Raw genomic sequence first — 21,205 nt, 5'->3', positions numbered from 1 at the left:
TGAATATTGGAAATTTTACCTTGAAAAATTGTGAAAGGTACGTGATAGGAGGAAGGGCATTTTTTTCTCCTATTCATTAGAGCTTTAGAAAGATAGAGCAGAAAGAGTCCATTGATTTGAAATATTAATCAGAGCTTCACTTGTAAATAAAATTAGAGAACCTAATAATGTTAGGATAAAACCACAGACAAAAATAAAAACTACATGCAAATATAACCAATAACAGAAAATAATTGATCACATAGAAATGAACACAAGGCACCAAGATTTAACACGGTTCACCCAATCCCTAGGCTACGTCCACCAAACTACAAGTTCGATATTATTACAATCTAGTGATTACAACTTGATTACAATCCGTAATCCAATACAACTCAATACCGCCGCAAGAAGCAATTTTGCATCACAACCTAATGAAAATACCTAACCCTAAACCCTTTTATACAAGTATTTTATGCCGTTTTAGGGTTACAACATGTCAGCCATATGTCAGCTACAACGTTGGCCATGGCCCAAATTTTTTTTTTGGGGTGATGCCTCAAACCCCAAAGAATTTATGAAGTATGTACAGTACTTTCTTGATCATTCACCACAATCTAACAAATAATACTTTGTTGCTACATTAAAAATTGTTGAGTTCACTAGTCACTTGGAAGGGTAAGTAGGTATATGCAATACCACTAATCAATTATAGTCAAACCAGAAAAGGAATCATAACATTTATAGACACATACATCTTGAAAAATTACCTTAGATCTAAAGTTAATTCTCCAAATAGAGAACAATAGAAGAAGTGTGGATTATAAAAGGCCTACAATTTAAATCCTAGTCTAGCCCATGGGAATCTGCTATATTTGAATTTGATTCCATTCCTTCCCTCATGGCATAAATTCAGGTTCCAATCCTTGAAAACAAAACAGAGTATTGTAGGGAATGATAGGAGTAATACCCCTGGAAACCAAAAATACTCCATTGAAATTGAAGAGTTGTGAGATCAAAATGAAAATCTGAATTTCCATGAACAAATTATTAAAACCATTGATTTGTGGTGTAGGGGGAAGGAATTGATGAAAATAAATCAATCAATATATCAAACAACATTCAAAAGCTGACACACGATAAGGAAAAAAGGACTTTGAGGAGAAAATTTCTCTACATCCCTCGGAGTTGAAATACTTATCTTCCTTGATTAAAAATGCAAAAAACAATATGGCTATGCCAAGAAAAAGAGTGAACTTCAATATGAATACAAAAACCTAGTTACTTCAACAAAATGAAATATGCACTCCAAAACATGTTTTTAGTAGCAAACAAATTTGATATTCTATAAAATATTAATGAAGATCCGATAGTAGGGATAAGGAAGTGTGAAAGAAAAAGGAATCATCAGAATTATGTAAAATTAATGACATTTAGAAGCAAGTGAAGGATGCCCTGGCTGAGAAGCATAAAAGCCACCTTGTAAAAACTATATATGCAAAAAATGGGTGGTATGCAAAATCAAATAATCAACTAGCAGTTTGAAAATAATATTCAAAAGTATAAGGAAAATTACTAAATCATAGGAAAAAGATTAACAACAGAACCACAAAGAAATGAGGGTCAAGTAAAAGATAGTATTAATGCAAGACAAAATCTTGAAGGAAATAGTAAAACAAATTATAAGCTAGTGCATTCGAGCATTAACTGGATGGATATGGGTAATATCCTAATCATAAACAATAAGCATATCAAATTAGTTCAATGGTTTGAGTGTAAAAATTTGGGCTTATTGCATTTTGAAATGGTCCAAAAAAAAAGGAAGTAGATCTAACAAAATGGATAAAATAAATTTGTCGTGAGCATGTAAGTATATCTTCTCTAAGTGTCAAGAGTACCTTCATTGAAAAAGTAAGAGTATTAGAAACAAATTACTTTTAGGGCTTCTGTGTTTTTACAAAGGTTATAGTGTAAGTTTTTATTAAGTGGAGTCCTAACTTTAATGAAAATTCTATATCTTCCAACATGGATAACAATCAGATCATTACCAGTAGAAATGTTACATTTTCATATATTGTAGCGCATAGGATTTTCAATTGGAAACTTTATAGGTTTTGAAGATAATTTTAAGAAAACAAATGAAGCTAAGATTTCAATAAATATAAAACCTAATTTATAAGAGGCAAAACTAATCAAAATTACAACAAATAGATCATTATACAACATAAGATATTCAAAATTTGAAGGACATATCCACAATATAACCCTTCTAGAATTAAGATCTAACAAGGATTAAAAGGACTTAAGCTTTAAAGTTTTTAACAGAAACTCTAAACTAAATATGATCATCACAAAAACATATAGCATGATAAAGGATATGGAAATAAACTTTTCTCAAGAAAATATGTACCTACAGGTTAAACCTATAGCATGGCTATCACATCAGCATAACCTCAGTTTATTAAAACCTAGTTTAGCGAATAAAATATACCTTCCAAAATAGGATATTGAGGAAAGAGAAATAGTGAAAAAAGATCTAAACAAATACCTTGATAACAACCTTTGTTGTAATAGTACTGAGAATCCAAGATAGTAACAGTTTGCCAATGGAGATCTAGGATATATAATTCATAATAATTTAAGTGGAAATGAAAGATATACCAATGAGAAAAACAACTATGAGGAGAATATCATTGGATTGCAACAATGTAAAAATTGAAAACAACACAATACGTATATTGAAGATATCAAAGAAAACATGAATAAATATAGACAATTGACTCAAGTCATTAGCTTAATTCAAAATGATATAAGCAATCAATTAATCTTATTGGAAGAGAAGCATGAAGTACATATGATTCAATCTACTATAACAAAGACTAGTAAGGATCTAAGGAATATTAGCAACAAATTGCAATCATAAGATATTGATTATGATCAAAATAATAGTAAAATGAAACAAAGTGCATTACCCATAATTGAGGCTAATAATGATGAAGAGAATAGTGTAGAAAAAGAAATATCAAACATAAATGAAGACAATAAGGATCCTTCACCAAATTTAATAGCAATCAAGGATAAATATATCAGCCCAAAATGATTAAACATAGAAAATATCAACAATAAGGACTATAAGAGTCAAGATTTATCAGAAAAAGGACAGCAGAATACTAGATCCAACAAATGCAAGGAGAGTTTGAACAAGTTAGACATAATAAGAGAAAATATAAATGAGAGAAGCCCTCTAACAACAACAATAGATAAACAATTGGAAAATTCTAAATCTAATGAGATAAAGGGTAAAGCTAAAAAGAATAATAAAAAATCATACAATTTTTGACAAAATCTAGTAGGAGGAAGAAAACTATTTGAGGATGACATCCAATCAAGTAAGCATGAAGAGATGGTAGAGAGAAAGTAGAAAAAATAGACCCAAGTACCAAAAGAAGTAAAGAATTTTATAAGGATCAGTAAGGAAATGAGTCAGGATGAAATATGTAACGGATGGAATAAAGATAAAATGAAAAAGAATTTAACCGATAATTCCTAATGGTGGGAAGAGCTTAGAGTCCATCAAACACTAGATAAAATAAAGGATTACTGATGGTAAAAGAAACATGGATCAAACAAAGCATTCAAATAATAATACTAATAAAGAGGAGGATACAATTCTAAAATCAGTAATAAGTGAAAAAATAATGCAAGAGCTACTAGAAGAGAAGGAAGAAATAGAAGATGTAACAATAGATAATACTCTACAAAATGTGAATACTAATATAGAAAATTTAGGTATTGCAACAAATATAGAAGGTATAGATCATCCAAAGTGTGGTAAATAAAGAAAAAAATGTGGGAGGAAATCTCATGTAGAGCTTAGATCAATCGACATAGGCATGGATGGGAATCAAAAAAAGATTAATGATTTACTTAATGTAGGGAAGGGGAATTTCCTTCCCACAGAGCCATGAAAATTGCATCATGGAATGTTAGAGGCCTAAACATTCCTAAAAATAAACACTTGTTAAAGTGTAATTTATCATTATTTGAGTAATAAATCATCCTAATACCCAAAAAAGAAAGAAAAAAGAGAACAACTAAATAAAGAAGAAGGAGACAAACTTAGCAGGAAAATGAGAATTTAAAAAATGGAAATGATAGAATCAGTTGGGTCCATTGGAGGAATTGGAATCATTTGGGATCCGAGGAAGATTGATTACACGTCACTGGTAACCAGTAATAACTGATTGAAGGGAAAAATTAGAAGTTTCAAAAGTGAAATTCAAGTAATACTTATAAATGACTATGGACCAATAGCAACAACAAAAAAGAAAACAATATGGAATGAAATTGGTATATTTATGGGGGCTAATTTAATAGAAAATATCTTCATAGGAGGAGATTTCACTGCCATTTTAAACTTAGAAGAAACAAATGGCGGTGTTTAATTAGTAACACATGTTATGATAGATTTTAGAGAATGATTTTCAAAAGATAATCTAATTGACATCCCTACCTCCAATGACATATATACATGGAACAATCGAAGAGTAGGTTTTTGCCACAAAGTAAAAAGACTAGACAAGTTTATTTATAAAGGTGATCTAAGCACCTTTCAACTTCTCTTTCAACACAACTATAGTCCCTAATGAAGAATCAGACATTTCCCAATTAAGTTAGAACTAGTAGAACAACATAAACCAGCTAGGAATCCCTTCAAATGCGAGAAAATGTGGTTCTTGGATGATTGTTTCCTAAAACATATAGAACAATGGTGGCTAGAGGATAAATTTGAAGGTTCGAAAATATTTTGTTTCCTTGTAAAATTGAAATTGGTAAAAGAAAAAATAGTATAATTGAATAAAGAATATTTTAACAATATTTTCAAAGAGAAATTAGATAATGAAGAAGAACTAAAAAAGATTAATGAAGAAGCAATATAATATGGAATGGATAACAATAAATATATAAAGGAAAAAGAACTACTAGCAAAATAGGAGAACATTTTAGCCAAAGAAGAAATATATTGGAAACAAAATCATGTAAAACATGGTTAACCAAAGGGGACATAAACACAAAACTTTTCCATAGTAAAACTCTTATTAAAAGGAATATTAATATTATAGTGAAAATTAAGGAGGATACTAGAAGTGATATAGATAACCCAAGTCAAATAACATATATTTTTGTTGATTATTACACTAGCATTTTAAATAATTATGGTTCCTCTAATCTAATAGCTTAGAATAAGGATAAAACTATTGTTCCCAAATTTCTAATCATAGAAGATAATGAATATTTAAATAAGAAATTTTCCTTAGAAGAAATTAAAGAAGCATCGTTGAGTCTCAATCCAGAAAAATCTCTAGGACTTGATGGTTTCCAAGCCTTTTTCTTTCAAAAATATTGAAATAGTCTAGGATATGACTTATCAAAGATCATTGAGGTGACCAAAAATTCCAAAACTCTCTTAGTTGAAATCAATAATACATTTCCAACACTAGTTCTCAAAAAAAAAAAAAAAACACAAAGAATTGAGGGATCTCAGGCCTATAGCATTACACAATACAATTTATAAAATGATGTCTAACGCATTAGCTAAATAGGATGAAAACAATCCTACAAGAATTGATCTCAGAAGAACAAATTGGCTTCGTCCCAAGTAGATCAATCTTTGATGGTATAATAATAATTGAAGAACTAATACATTTGGCTCAAATGAATAAGGAACCATATATGTTAATGAAGTTAGACATTCAAAAAGCTTATGGCAAGGTTGACTGACATTTTTTATGAAAGCATTCATTTTTTCACATCAATGGATTAACTTGATATGTAATTGTATTTCAACTTCCAAAATATCCCTTCTTATTAATGGCATGCTTGAAGGTTTCTTCACCATATCTAGAGGTATTAGACAAGGAGACCCAATCTCATCTTTTCTATTTATCATAATGACACAAGCATTTGGTAGAGAAATAAAAATGACCCAGTCAGATGGAAAAATTAAAGGTATCACAATAACAAAGAAAGTTCCTAAAATAACTCATCAACAATTTGTAGATGATACAATCATTCTCTATGAAAGCACAATGAAGAAGGCTTATAAATTTAAAAAAATTATTAATACCTATATGGAAGTGTCAGGTCAAAAAGTAAATCCTAATAATTAGAGATCTTTTATCTTAACACCTCTCCTACAATAGAAATAAATATTTGTAATACAATTGGGTATAGGAAAAGAATTTTCCCTTGTAAATATCTCGATATCTAATTGGAAAAAGGTGTAAGGGAAACTAAAGCTTGGAAACTCATATTAAAAAAGATAGATAAAAATTGAAAAGTTGGAAAGGTAAATGGCTACCTAAAGCTGGAAGAACAACTACCAATAATCTAAATTTGGATACTAGTCAAGGTTAGGAGGCTCTATTCTAGGAAGATTCATGGGATGGACTTCCTCCACCTAATAGCTATAAACTCCTAACTAATATTAAAGATAATTTAATTAACTTGTAGGGTCATCATGTAAGTGAGTATAAACACGTAAGCAATTCTGACCAATATATAGATTGGAAGTGGACTCCATTAAAGAAACTAATTTGTCAAATTAGGATAAACAAATTTTTGAACAATTTCAAAAAAATAGACAAGCTAATAATAAGAAAGGAAGGATAAATTAATTTGGGTTGCTTAAAAAAGAGGGAATTACAATATTAAAGGAGGATATGAAATTACTATTTACCCCCAACAATGGGGAAAGATAGACATCCCTCTAAATATTTGTTGGGATGCAACATGTCTACACAAGGCTAGAATTTTTCTTTGGGCAACTCTGTAAGAGAGAATCCTAATGACGGACAAGCTTACCAAGATGGGCTTCAAGGGACCCTCAAGATGCTCTTTATGTGAAAATGAATTTGAGATGACTCAATAGTTTTTGTTCCAATGTCCCTTTTCTAGGAAGTGCTTGTTGAAACAATTGATTAATTGTGTAACATCAAAGACAATACACAATGAATCAATTATTTTAACAATCTCCCTCTTTGGCATTGATGACAACACAACATGTCATAATGCAATGAAATTTTAGAGCAAGAATAAAGTAAGGAACATATCTTAGTTTCATTCTGATTCTCATCTATGAGAACTCAACTCCCTCTATCAATGTGAACTCCCTCTGGAAAAAAAACAAAAGGTAATCTATTCTGTCTAGATCTCAGTGAAAGTTCATGTTTTATTGCTCAAGTAGAAGAAAGCTAGTTATGTCACAAAATATGAAGTCATGTAAACTTTGATAATCTGGTCAAGATAAGAAAAAACAAAAGTAAAGCATACAAATGTTTAAATTTTTATACTCATAAAATCATAGAAAGTGCACAAGTGAGAATTGATGAGTTTGTAGAAAAAAGTGAAGAATAGATCAACAAAGAACCTAAGGATTACAGAAAATTTATTTACTTTGAACTTGATATAGTGCCAAATCTATCTGTAAGTCAAGAGGCCTCACCTCCTGAGTCCCCAAACTCTCCAAAAGCTACCGAGTTGCATCCAATGCAACCCGAGTCATAGTCTGAAGGACCTAAGTCACAGTTAGAAGCTACCAAGCTGTTGCTAAAGAAAATTGAGTCTAATGGACTTGAGTCATAGAAAATGGGACTTGAGATTAATATAGAAGATCATGAGGAAGTTAGTGGAACAAACTCCAAATCCAAAGTACGTATGTTAGCAAGATATGTCAGAATGCATCATGCACCTGATCAGATCATTGGAGACAAGTTAGATGGAACAATGACAAGAAACAAATTGAAAGGTACATGTTTGCTTGCTAAATTTGAACCTAGAAATGTTAAAGATGCTTTGGATAATGAAAGTTGGATTGAAGCAATGAATTAGTAAGTATAAAAAATAGAGAAGAATAAAACTTGGACTCTTGTTCCTAGACCCAAGGATAAAAATGTAATTGGCACAAAGTGTGTATTCATAAATAAGCTAAATGAAGATGGAGAATTTTCTAGAAACAAAGCAAGGTTAGTATGTAAAGGTTATTCTCAAGAAGAAGGTATTGATTATGGTGAAACTTTTGCTCCTTTTACAAGATTAGAAGGTGTTAGAACATTACTAGCATATGTAACTCACAGAGGATTTAAAGTTTATCAAATGGATGTAAAATCTGCATTCTTGAATGGAATTCTTGATGAGGAAGTCTACATAGAACAACCTAAAGGTTTTGTAGATCCCAAAAAAAGAGATATGGTTTTCAAATTACACAAAGAATTATATGGTCTCAAGAAAGCTCCTAGAGCTTGGTATGAAAGACTTCATAACTACTTGATAAAGATTGGTTTTCAAAGAACAAATGATAACAATAGTTTGTATATCAAAGAAGGACAAGAAAAGAAGATTGTGTTGGCAGAAATATTCGTGGATGATACTCTATTTATAGGAAATGATGACTTGTGCAAGGCATTTTCAAAAGAAATGGGTAAAGAATTTGAGATGTCTATGTTTGGAGAGATAAAATTATTTGTTGGATTGTAGATCCAATAGAAGAAAGATGACATATATACATTACTCAATCTAAATATATCAAGGAGATGCTAAAGAAATTTGAAATGGAAGATTCAAAACCAGTTGGAACTCCTATGTCTATTAGACATAAGCTTTCCAAAAATGATGATTCCAAGGAGGTAAATGAGACCAGTGACCACATACAAATCAATGATTGGAAAATTGTAGTATGTAGTGCATACGAGACCTGATATTGCATTAGCATATGGTATGGTGGCAAGATTCTCAACAAATCCCAAAGAAAATCACATGATGGAAATCAAAAGAATCATTAGATATCTGAAAGGTACTGAAGACTATGGTTTATGGTACAAAGAAGGAGGCAGTTTCAATTTGAAAGCATTTATAGATGCTGATTGGGTAGGAAATGTTGATGATAGAAAGAGCACAAATGGTGGAGAGTTCTTTCTTGCTAAAAGACTAGTGTCTTTGACAAGCAAGAAATAAAATTGTATTTCTTAGTCCATAGAAGAGGCATACTATGTGGCAGCAATAGTTAATTGTTTTAATATTTTTTTGGTTCAAGCAACTGTTGGCAGGTATGAAGATAGAGATCAAGGATCCAGTGGTTATATACTGTGATAACACCAGTGCAATTAATATATCAAAGAATCTAGTAATGCATACCAAAACAAAACACATTGCTATAAATATCATTTTTTGAGAGAATTAGTACAAGATAAAGAGGTAAGATTGGAATATGTGAATACTAAAGAAAAAATTGTAGACATATTCACTAAACCATAACCTAAGGATGCATTTCTATATCTAAGAGGTAAGTTAGGAGTTACTCCCCTATCCGAAGCTCACTAAATGCAGCTTAGTGATGCATCAACTGAATCATGTTGAAGATCAATCAGTTGATGCAGTATTGACAATGACATATTAAAAATGAATTAGTACATAAGGTACATTGATATTCACTAAATATTGTGTTTGGCATGAGATGTCAAAGAGGGAGAAGTTTATTGTCATATCTCATAGAAATTTTATAAAGAGAAAGAAATGTCAAAGAAGGAAAATGAACTTTGCTAACATAGGAAGGAACTGAAGGTAGAGGGAGTTCACACTGATAGAGGGAGTTGAGTTCTCATGGATGAGAATTAGAATGAAACTAAGGATATGTTCCTTCCTTTATTCTTGCTCTAAAATTTCATTGCATTATGACATGTTGTGTTGCCATCAATTCCAAAGAGGGAGATTGTTGAAACAATTGACTAATTATGTATTGTCTTTAATGTTACACAAAATGTCATCTCATTGCCAATCAGTATATGTTGAGCTCACTTGGGCATTGAAGACAATTTCCTATGTCTGTTGAGCATTCCAAAGTTTTCCTAGTTTAGAAGATAGTGTCTACTGAGTTCACTTGGGTGAAAAAGTAAAGTTTGCAAAAGTTGAGTGTTAACCAAACCCACTCGAATAATGAAGGAAATATTGGATGGAACCAGCGTTAACCAAGTTCACTCGGTTACCAAAGGAACTTTGTGAATATGCAGTGTTGTCTGAGTTCACTTGTTTAACACAAGAAAATTGCTTTGAGTTAGTAACTACCGAGCAAGGTCGGCTAACAAAGGTTTTTCTTATTTTGGCATATTGAGTTCAATAGTTTTGTTTGTTGCTTCTAGCTGACTGAGAAAATGAATATTAATTATTCTAAGTTATAGTCAAGTTGACTTGATAATGTGTAAGATATAAATATAAGGTCAAGTTGAGGATTGAATGTATGGAACATAATTGAAGATTTGATGATGCTTAGAGGAAGCAAATTAGAAGGATAAGTAGAATATCCTTGTTGAGATGCAAAGATACATTTGATTAGGAAGGATCAAGTATACAGGCCAAAATTAAGATTTGTAATCGACAATTTAGTTGCATTAGATATCAAGTCATCTCATTGTTACTCTCTAAAGATTGTAGTAGAGATCTAAATCTCTTAACAGAGTTGGCTTAACATCTATTTGTGAATCCTCTAACAAGGTGGAATTTAAATTGAAGTGTCTAAAGACCTCTAACAGGGCCACTCCTAACAAGGTGATTAAATCCTCTAATAGGTTCACACCTAATAGTGTGTTTTGTAACCTTTAACAGGGTTGGCTCCTAACATGGCTCACTTCAGAAAAGTGAAAATTAGTAACTAGTTGCAATTGGTGGTTTTTCCCAAATTGGGTTTCCATGTTAAAATCTTGGTGTCAATTGTGTTCATGCTATTTATTTTATGTATGAAACGAAGTTAAAGTAATATTAACCATAGATAATATCTTAAGGACTTTCATATTAAGCATTTACCTAGTTACAACATTTTTCTTATGTGTTTAATAAGTTACATCAAAGTTCAATTTTGATTTGTATTGACATCTAAGGGATCTGGGATTTATTTTTGTGGTAACTGATTCACTCCCCCCTCTTAGTTACTCATCTTATATTTCCAACAGTGTTGGCTATGGTTATGCCAAAAACTTAATTGGTCAACTACACTACGACAATTTAAGATTTTTCCTAAATAGTTGGCATGAAAATGGGCACTTTAGGGTCTATAATAATTTGTGGAAAATATCTCCATCCATAATTTTATGAGAAATTTGGAACGAAAGAAATAGAATAACATTTATGAATGAAACTTTGGAATTAATTTCATTTCTCAGCTTAGAAGCATGCATTATAGAAGGAGAAAATAATAACTTGAGAAATTCTAACAAAGAAGAAGGCTCTTTTTAGAGTGGGATGCAGAAATGCGCAAATAATCTCATTAACCCACATATGACATACTCAAAATATAATAAATAAGCTAGGATTTTATGCAAATGGGAACCTCCCCAAAATGATGGGCTAAACTAAATTTTGATGGATCCTCAAGAGGAAACTCAGGCCTTGCAGGTCTAGGTTGTATTATCCACTCTAAAAGAGGCTTGTGGATAATAAAATGATCCAAGTCTCTAAGGGTGCTATCAAATAATCTAGTAGAATTAGAGGCTCTAATTGAAGGATTAATTAATAATTTTGATTTTGGTTTTAGCAAGCTAGTTATCGAAGGAGATTCACAAATCATTTTAAACACAATAAGGAAACGTACACCAAATTGGATATTAAACTCTAAACTTGAATATGTCTTAAATATAGTTGACAAATTTGAAGAAACAAGCATCAAACACACATATTGAGAATGAAATAAGGAAGTAGATACATTAGAAAACAAATGAGTAGATGGTGAAGATTCTTTAATAAAGAACAATCAAATTAGCCAATAATCCAATAATTGTAAAAGTCCTTAGGAGAATAATATAAGATAAAATATTTAGGATCTAATATATTTTACATCTAGATTTCACAATAGGGTGCATTAATATTCAATTAGTTTATTTTTCACTCCAGTATGAGCAATTCTTTCATAGGTTCTATGCGATAAGTAGGATTTTTGATGTCTTGACCTATGGTGTCTTATTTCATTTTTCTTTTAGGTCTTCTCTTTAAGTAGCCACTTGTTACTAATTTGATTATAATTTTTTTCTATATTATCATATTTCATAGAGGTGTATTTCCTCTTCTAGATTTAGGTTATGCAGGATTCTTAGTGCCTCTTAGTATGAGACATTGCTAATAGTAACTTTCCTAATAATTCAATATTTACTTTATCATAAGATAAATTCCTATATCAAAAGTGGTTAAAGAAAATATACTTTCTCTATTTATTAGGAGTAAAGCTATTTATAGAAATATTTTTGATTCAATGTGATTTATATGATTCACTATCACTAACAAGGATCTTAGTCGAAAGAGATTATGTAGGAAAAAATATCTCGTGACTTGAATTTCAAACTTTGGAATTGTGAGAACATAATAAAGTGGAAAATTTAAAAAGCATTGAAAAATGGAGATAGATTGAAGATCAAATAATATTTTACTAAGTCTTTCCTCTCATGTAAGAGAAGGTATACCTTCTCAAAGCCCTTTGCTAAAAAAAAAGGCAACTGTATCATAAATAGATAGGGTGTTCGCTTCCTAGGTTAGACTAGGGTTTTTCTTCCTCGTTCTTTTCCCCCTAGTGCCTACACTTTGAACTAGGATAAACAACAATGTAAAATTTAAAATTTAATAAATATCAGCATAAGCCTTTTATAAATTTAAAAAGAATAGAAAAGAAAAATATAATGAATTATTTATGTAGACTAAAGAAATATTATATTTATTTAAGAAAATGGTCATAAACAATTGATGTGTTGATATAGTACCACATAATTTGTTACTTTATAGATCTAAGGAACACATAATTTCATTCAATTATGAGTATGAAAAATTAATAGCAATAGCTTTATTCATAACTATTAGTGTTATATCATAAAAAGTTTTACATATTAGGACAATAAATTCTTTCACAATTATTGGAACACGTTCAGTTTCTCAAGACTTTTGCATATTATTAGTTATTAAGATAGATAATAGAATGTATATATTTGATAGACTATGAATTCAAATTAAAAATATTAGAGAAAAAATTAGTTACATATTTTTTAATGAAAAATATAATCAATTATTTATACAGACTAAAGAAATATTATATTTATGTAAGAAAATGGTTATAAAAAATTGATGTGATTCATTGGGTGGACTATTTATAATATAATTGTGGTTACTCTAGAGAATCTATCTCTTTATTTTAACAATATGCTAGAGCATGGTTCATATTTCACACTCATTTTCAATTTTTTATATTTTGATAAATGGTTACTAAGTACCATTCAAAATTTTGAAATGTGAATTTCTAATTTCTTAAGAAATGGCTCAAATAACTCATGTGTGACAATGTGTACATCCTCCAAACTTTAGAGAATTAGTATACATCTGACACTATTTAATTATTTGTTTTCACTTAATGAGCACATGTATCTTGTTTTTTATTTTACCTTTTAACATTGTCCTTGACATCAATGTTGACTTTATCTTTTATCGATTTATTTTTCCTAGTAATAATTTAGATGTACTTTTTATAATTCAAACATGAATTTCTTATAATTTTTCTTAAAGTGGTACAATTAAATTTTGTACGTAAGAATATGCACATACTCCATGCTCTTCATAATGAATATACAGATCTTACACTATTCAATTACCTATTTTCTCTCAATGAACACATGCATCATGTTGTTAGAACTTACATTTCAACATCACCCTTTACTTCAAGATTGACTTTATTTTTATCAATCTATTTTTTCTAGTTATACTTAAATGTACTTTCTAATGCATACAATTACATGAATAAACATATACCTTAAAACTATGTTCCATGACAAAAAAGTCAAGGTTCTTAATTATCTACATTATATTTCAACATTGAGGTCTTTATTAATTTTTGTTTTCTTTTACAATAAACGTCCAGACTTACAATCAAGTTGTAACCTATTCAACACTTTAAGTGAGAAGGACACATACCTTTTTCACCTCTTCACTTGACCCTCCTTTTTTTTATTCACATTGGTGTGTGTGTGTGTTTTCTTGAAGTGACAAACAAATATTATACATATGTTATAATAAAGTGTACATACTCCAAGGTCTTGAAAATGAAAAAATACATCTTACACTATTCAATTATTTGCTTTCCTTTAACACACACATTCATCTTATTTTTGAATTTACCTTCCAACATCACCCTTTACATCAAAGTTGACTTTATATATCATCAATTTCTTTTTTCTTTTTTATGCATATACTTATAAGAATCAACATGTATTTTGAACATATGTGTTATGACCAAAAAATCAAGATTCTCAATAATCTGCAATAGATTTCAACAATGAAAATCTTCATTAATTTTATATTTTCTTGCCTTGATATAGATACAAAATTACCATCAAGTTGTAACTAATTTGACACTATACAGATGAAAGGAGCATATCTTTTTCACTCATTTACTTTCCCCTCTTTTTCAAACTTGGTTAAATATATTTGTCTCAATATAATGATTTGTGCACAATACTATATTTTTGTAAAAAAGTTAGTAAATGACACAAGTCTTAATAAGGCTTGAACCCAAACTCTAGATTTACCTATTCTAGGTGAGTTAGGTATTTAAAAATGTAAGCCTCATTTAGACCTATGGATGTAAATTTGATCCCTCAACTGAAAAAAAAAGTTTGATTATTAGACAAAACCAATCCACTTCTAGTTATTTTCCTCCTAATTCAAATGGGGAACATTCCATTTTTTTTTCTAGAAGGTAATATATAAAAGGATAACTCCTAAGACATGGTTTTTTTTTTGTTATTTATAATTTTCAACAATAATTCTTGTTGATATTCTTGAAATGTAAGAATACTTACTAAGTAAAAAAAAATATTTATCTTAGATTTATATTTTGAAATATGTCACATCAATAGATTATCTATAGATACAAAGTTGGGTTAACTAGTCACACAATAATTCTTGGGCAGTACACAACAACCTTCACAATATTATCATCCTATTTAATACCCATGTACTAAACCACACATCACAACTTTGTGTCAACATTATCCTACAACTTGACCTAGTACTGATGGTTGAGTGGTTAAAAATGTTGCAACAAGATATAAAATATCATCTTTAAAATAACATGACATATTCCTTTCTTTTCGTATAAATATGTTTTAAAAATACATTTTTTAAATTTAGATATTAAAGATAGTCAAAGGAGAAAAACAAGCACATAAAAAAAACATACTTATACTCATATATATCATGTACCAAACTAATAATCATTCTATTTATTATAGTTCAAATTTGATTGTTATCTTCTATGATTATTAATATTATCAACTTTTTCCCCAAATCCACATTACAAATAAAATGAAACAAACTTATAATAGAATTTTGAATCTCTTTGAAAAGTGCCTAAAATTGTCCATATATGTACATGATAGTTTGATGATGACATGGTAGTTATTAAATGACCCAATTGACATGAAATGTAATCTCTTTTCCATTTGAGTCTAATAAAAGTGTTTACTCAACCCTTAAGTCGACTTGTCTTTTCTATGAGCTTCATACCATTTTCCTCACTCAAAGTTATTTTTTGGGAAAAAGTGGCAAGCCACATATAATATATTAATAGAAATAAATACCACTAGTTCAAAGGCTCATGGAGAAAAGAACCACTAAGAAAACCTCCAATCATTACCATTTGCAAAAGAGAAGTAAAGAAGAGGAATTACATATGAGCACAAGAATAACCCTTATAATTATGGGTAAATCACAATAGAATGTTCAAACATTTCATGAGAAGAAAAATTCCAATAACATACAAGGTATAAAATATTTTTTTAGAATCATTAACTTGCAATACATAATGCCCCATACTCAATGTTACCTCATGATCTTTCAATAAATAAGATAATCTAATCTTTCATCTAATTTAAGTTTGGAGATCTATCAAGACATTATGAGTTACCCACCTTAGAAAAGTAGTGATCTAACAAGAAAATCTGTGACCTTGTTAATATAGATCTCCACAAAATAACTCCCAATTTTAGCCAATTTCAACATTTCTCTTTCTTGATTACATGTTTAATCAAGTTCTAATTATCATTAATATGTCCAATTAGGTTCTAATTATTGTTAATATATGTAAATATATTGATTTATCCATATCATTCATGTTTATATTTTTACTTTATCTATCCCAATCATGAATATGCTTGGGATCTCTCAGGATATAAAAGTATCTTCTGCTCGATCTCCTAAAAAGCAGCTCCCCTTATCATTCCAAAGGGTCTTTTTCTATAAATTTTTCCCATCTACCCATTGTCACTTGAGTATAATAGGGATTTAATTCTAACCATCAAAGATGATCTCCAATTATTTGAAGAATCATATGCTTGGACCAAGTCTCAACATCCCATTCTTATTGAATCTTTTGAGACTATTATTACAAAATTTGATCACTCATTCCTTGAATTTTAGTTCTTATCTTCTACCTTTAATCTATTATTTGGAGCATCAAAGCTAAAGAGAAGAAAAGAACAAGAAAGATTGATCCCCCAAGTATTTTCATAGCTTCATCTTGAACTTCTAACAACTTCAAAATTGGAGACAAAATTTATTAGTTCTAGACATAGTAGGAAACTATAGCATTGGGCATGGAACATAACCAATGATTAAAATTCCCTCCAACTACCAATTAGAATTAACTTTTTATAAATATTTATCATCTTATTTCTATTTGTATCATCAAACTTGCGTTGGAAATACAATAGGGAAAGTAAACTCTAAGAGTTGAATAAGTCCTTCAAAACTTTAACCATAAATTCATTCACTACACGTCCATCTCACAATTTTCATGTAGTTTGAAATAACTAGCTAAACATATTCATCCATAGTATGAAAGAAAATAACATTCAAGACATGTATGACATAAGATATTTGGTTACCTAGAAACCCTGCAATGAGAAGGTAAAACTAGGGTGGGGATGACACCCACAAATCTCCACTATTGTAGTAAGTGCATCTAATGAAGGTTACTATGTTTGACATGAAACATGATCTACCCTGTGAAAGGTCTACCTTATTAAAGGTTTACAAGATTGTTAGATCTTACCCTATTAAAGAATTTCTATACCCCGTTAGAAGTGTTCTTGATAAAAGGACTTTAACTTATAATGAAGTAAGCACCTTGTTAAAGGATTTACAATAGCCTATTAAGACTACCCTATTAAGATATTTAACTAATTCACCTATTAGAATGCCTTAGTAATGATCTCGTGGTTAGCACTCTGATGCTAGATAATAGATCACCTCTTTTCATATATTCTTGATCCTCCTTTGATCAAATGTATCTCTTCTATCCTCTAATCTCTTTTCTCTATTCTCTTCTAACTGATTCTACAATGTATCTCAATTCATAACACCTTAGCCACCATGAATGCTCTATTTGTGCACGTAAAACTTCTCTCTTTTCTCCTTCCAAATTTCTTAAAAAGTTTAGGTTTTGTCTTCCTTAAGAAGATATAGGTGACTTGGGGTTAGGTATGGATCAACAACTGTAATTTATCTATTTAGTTGCTCAAAACATCCCTTTAACTGATTGGTAGAATGTATTGCATAGGGACTCTCAATTAAGATTTATCCTTATCATCTTAGAATTTTAAAACAATCCTCAAGTTAGCACCAAAATGGTTTACATAGTAGTTTGTGCCATTACAAACAACTATGCTGAAATTGTATTACTCAACACTTGAATTCCCTGATGCTCGACATCAACTACAAATTCAATGATGTAACTTAACATCTGAATGACTTAGTATCCATTAGTTACTTGACATCTAAATCACTTGGCATCATTTGTCTTCTTGTCACTTGAGTGACTCAACACTAACTATTTTCTCGACACATACTAAGTATCTCAATTGGCATGCACTATCTAACATGTTATGCTCGACATGCATTACTTGTTCAGCATGAACTGAGTCCTAACTTGTAAATGACTCAAGTGTATAGACACTCAAATGTCAAAACCAATATGAGATTAACAATCTCCTCATTTGACATGTGTGGAAAAAATAGTTGGTCATGCATGAATGATATTAACTTATGAGCATACTCAGATACTCACTATCTCTATTCGACATATGTACAAAATTTTAAAATTTCAAAAGTTTCCAAAACTTGACTTAACAACCATACCTCAAAATCTTATAACTCCCCTTGAGTTGATTGTGTTGTTTTGAATCTAAACCTATACTCTTGCTAAGTAAATATGCATATGCTGAATTATATTGTACTTTGTTTCTATCATTGACTCCCCCTTTGTTTGGTCTCACCCAAAGTTGTAGTCATTCTTTCCTTGGAGTCATTGTCTCTCTCAAAAATTAATCCCAAAAACTTATTACTCCCCCTTTTTGACACTAATTTCAAAGGGTTATACATGTATAGTGTGTTTTTCCAAGAAAGGTTTATGGACCACTAGTATGATCTTCAAAGCTGCATCCCAATTATCAAAAGCTACCTCCAATGTTTTGATTTGGATGGCTAACTCAATAGCAAGGTGACCTAGCCTTCATGTGTAGAAAGATGGGGATCTTTCTTCATCACTATTTCTGTAAAGGCTAGTTCCTTATGTAATATGTCCATGTGTGGGGTTATCATGGATTAGATACTTATTAATATAGCTTGAATATTTGCATCTTGAGCATGTAGGGCTACCAACTGATCTTGGGAATTCATCAAATTCCTAAAGTGCTTTAAACTCTAAGCTAGAGAATTGGGTAGAGTAGTATCTATCATCTTCATATCTCCCTCCAGATTTGCAATATGGCACTGCACTTCTTGTGTGAATAGAGTTGTATCACACAACTTGGTGTAAAGTGAGAAAGTGTTCTCTAAAAATTTCTTTACACTATTAATCTTGGTTGCTAACTCAACCTGATAAAGTCCAATGGCACTTGATATCTTTTCATTGACTTGGTTTTGAAATTTTCTCTTAGACCATTTAGTTTAACATTTGAATTTAGGTCTATATCATTTACCTACTCTACTATATTCACCAACTGCTCATCTTTAGTTGTTGCCTGTGTATCTACATTTTTCTCAATGCCTTCCACGTGCACATTTATCAATTTCATCTTTAGTAAAATCTGTTACTACTTGTTCACCTTTTTCTTCACCTACCTCAATAGGTGTCTATAGAATTTCCTTAGGTGTTGTCAGTCCATATATTGACTTCCATATCTAAGTGGACTTTTGAAAAACATCCTTAATGTCCTTTTGCAAAATATTGAATGCTCTATATTTATGAGCAATTATCCCTTTATATTTGTTAATGGCCTTTGACATTATGGCCTTATCCAATTTTGGCATCACTTGAATATGTGTAGTCTCTCTGATTTTCCTTTCTATAGTGAGACTATATTGCCATTTTTGCTCAACTCTTTCATATAAACTTTTAGCTATAGAGTTGGCAAGCTCAATTGGAGTCTTCTAAATTTTTTTCGTCATGACATATATTGACTCTTCCACTTGGTTCATCTCAATCTTTCCAAGTTTTTCAAACTCAACATGTTTAAATATAAATAAGTCAACATTATTCTTTATATTTTCACACAAGTTGTCCAAATCAGAAGAAGGACTGTGACTTCAAATTTTAAATTGACTGTTGTCATCAAATTATGTTCTCTCTTCATTTGACTTGGCTAGAGAAATGTACCTTTTCCTTTGTCTCTTCTCACAATCATCTTCATGTTTAGCTATCCTAGTTCTCTTCCCTTTTGGCTTTTGTACTTCTTGAACCTTCTTAGTTGTAGATCTTGTGTTGGCCCTGGTGGTAGGAACTAAAGGCTTAGGTTGTGTAGGTTTTACAACCTTCTTTGGTTTTCTAATTGCTAGAGCTTTAGCTTTTATTTTCTTCTTTTCATTAGCTACATGTGCTTCATTTGCTTCTTTTCCCTCAACACCTTCATCAAGCTCGACTTCCTCTTCACCTTGGTGACCTTGAGTAAAGGCCAGTGGTGCTTTGTAGGTGCATCTTCACCTTCATCATCATCATCATCATCATTTTCTTCTTCTTTTTCTTCTTCTTCTTCTTCTTCTTCTGTCCCTTCACCAAATTTTTCTTTGAGCTTCTTAACAATTTTTTTCTTTTTCCTTATTATGGGGGTTATCTTCAAATCCACGATTATCTTTGACTTGGCTACATCATAATTGCCAAAAGATGTAGCTTCCTTATCTACTTCTTCAACTAGTAAAGTGGTAATTTCTATAGATGCCTCACCCACATTTATCTCATAACCTAGAGGCTTCAACCATCTCACCCTTGTAATTGTAGCCTATACATATGTGAAATCAGTACCAACTAGAAAGCAAACATTATTGAAGTGCTTCTCAACTACTGACACTAGAATCCTATATCTTTGTTTCATTGACTTCTTTAAGTCTTAAAAGTAGCTAGTCATTATAGACTCAAAGTTTTCTCCAAGTTGCTCATTGTATTCTCCTATCTATACTACTTTTAGATCTATTTGTCTTCCATGCAACTTTACCAAAAGAAGGGAATGTGTTCTGCACGTAGAAAAATATACATACATGTATTGAACCAAACTTGCACTGTGTACTCCTTGATTTCCTTATGGCTCCCAAGTTTTTTAATAATTGTTGTAACTACAATTTGGCAAGGTCATAATAATGATCCTTCTTGACTATCTTGTAGTCTACATCAACATCAATGCAAGGTACATTGTTCAATCTACTAGATTGAAAGAATTTATGTGCAATTATCCTTACTATAAAAGAAATTCGAGGATCTATGATTGTGTCAATTGTCATTCCTCTCTTATTTCACACTGCCCTTGTGTTTTTCTCAATAACTTCTTTTGCATCACTTCTCATGATCTTAGGCTTTTCTATGGTTAGATACCCTACTACCCTCTATACAATCCTCTTGGTGATTTTTATAGGGTCATCCTCCAACCATACAAAATTGTCATGATTTCTACTAGGAACAATCTTAGTCCATTCAATTTTGAACACATTTGGAAAATCTAGGGCATGAGTTAACCCTTTTCTCTCTACAACCTTGAATTCATCTTTCAATACACCATTCTCACACAATTTTCCATAAACATCTCTTATCTCCATGTCACCTATGCTACCCACTTTACATGTGTAATAGCATCTTACATCTTGAATCATTAAAGCTTGT

This window comes from Cupressus sempervirens, chromosome 7 (genome assembly GCF_028749045.1).
Source record: "Cupressus sempervirens isolate cs-2001-9-10 chromosome 7, ASM2874904v1, whole genome shotgun sequence".
In the NCBI taxonomy this organism is placed as follows: Eukaryota; Viridiplantae; Streptophyta; class Pinopsida; order Cupressales; family Cupressaceae; genus Cupressus; species Cupressus sempervirens.
Note: the sequence above shows the minus strand (reverse complement) of the source record.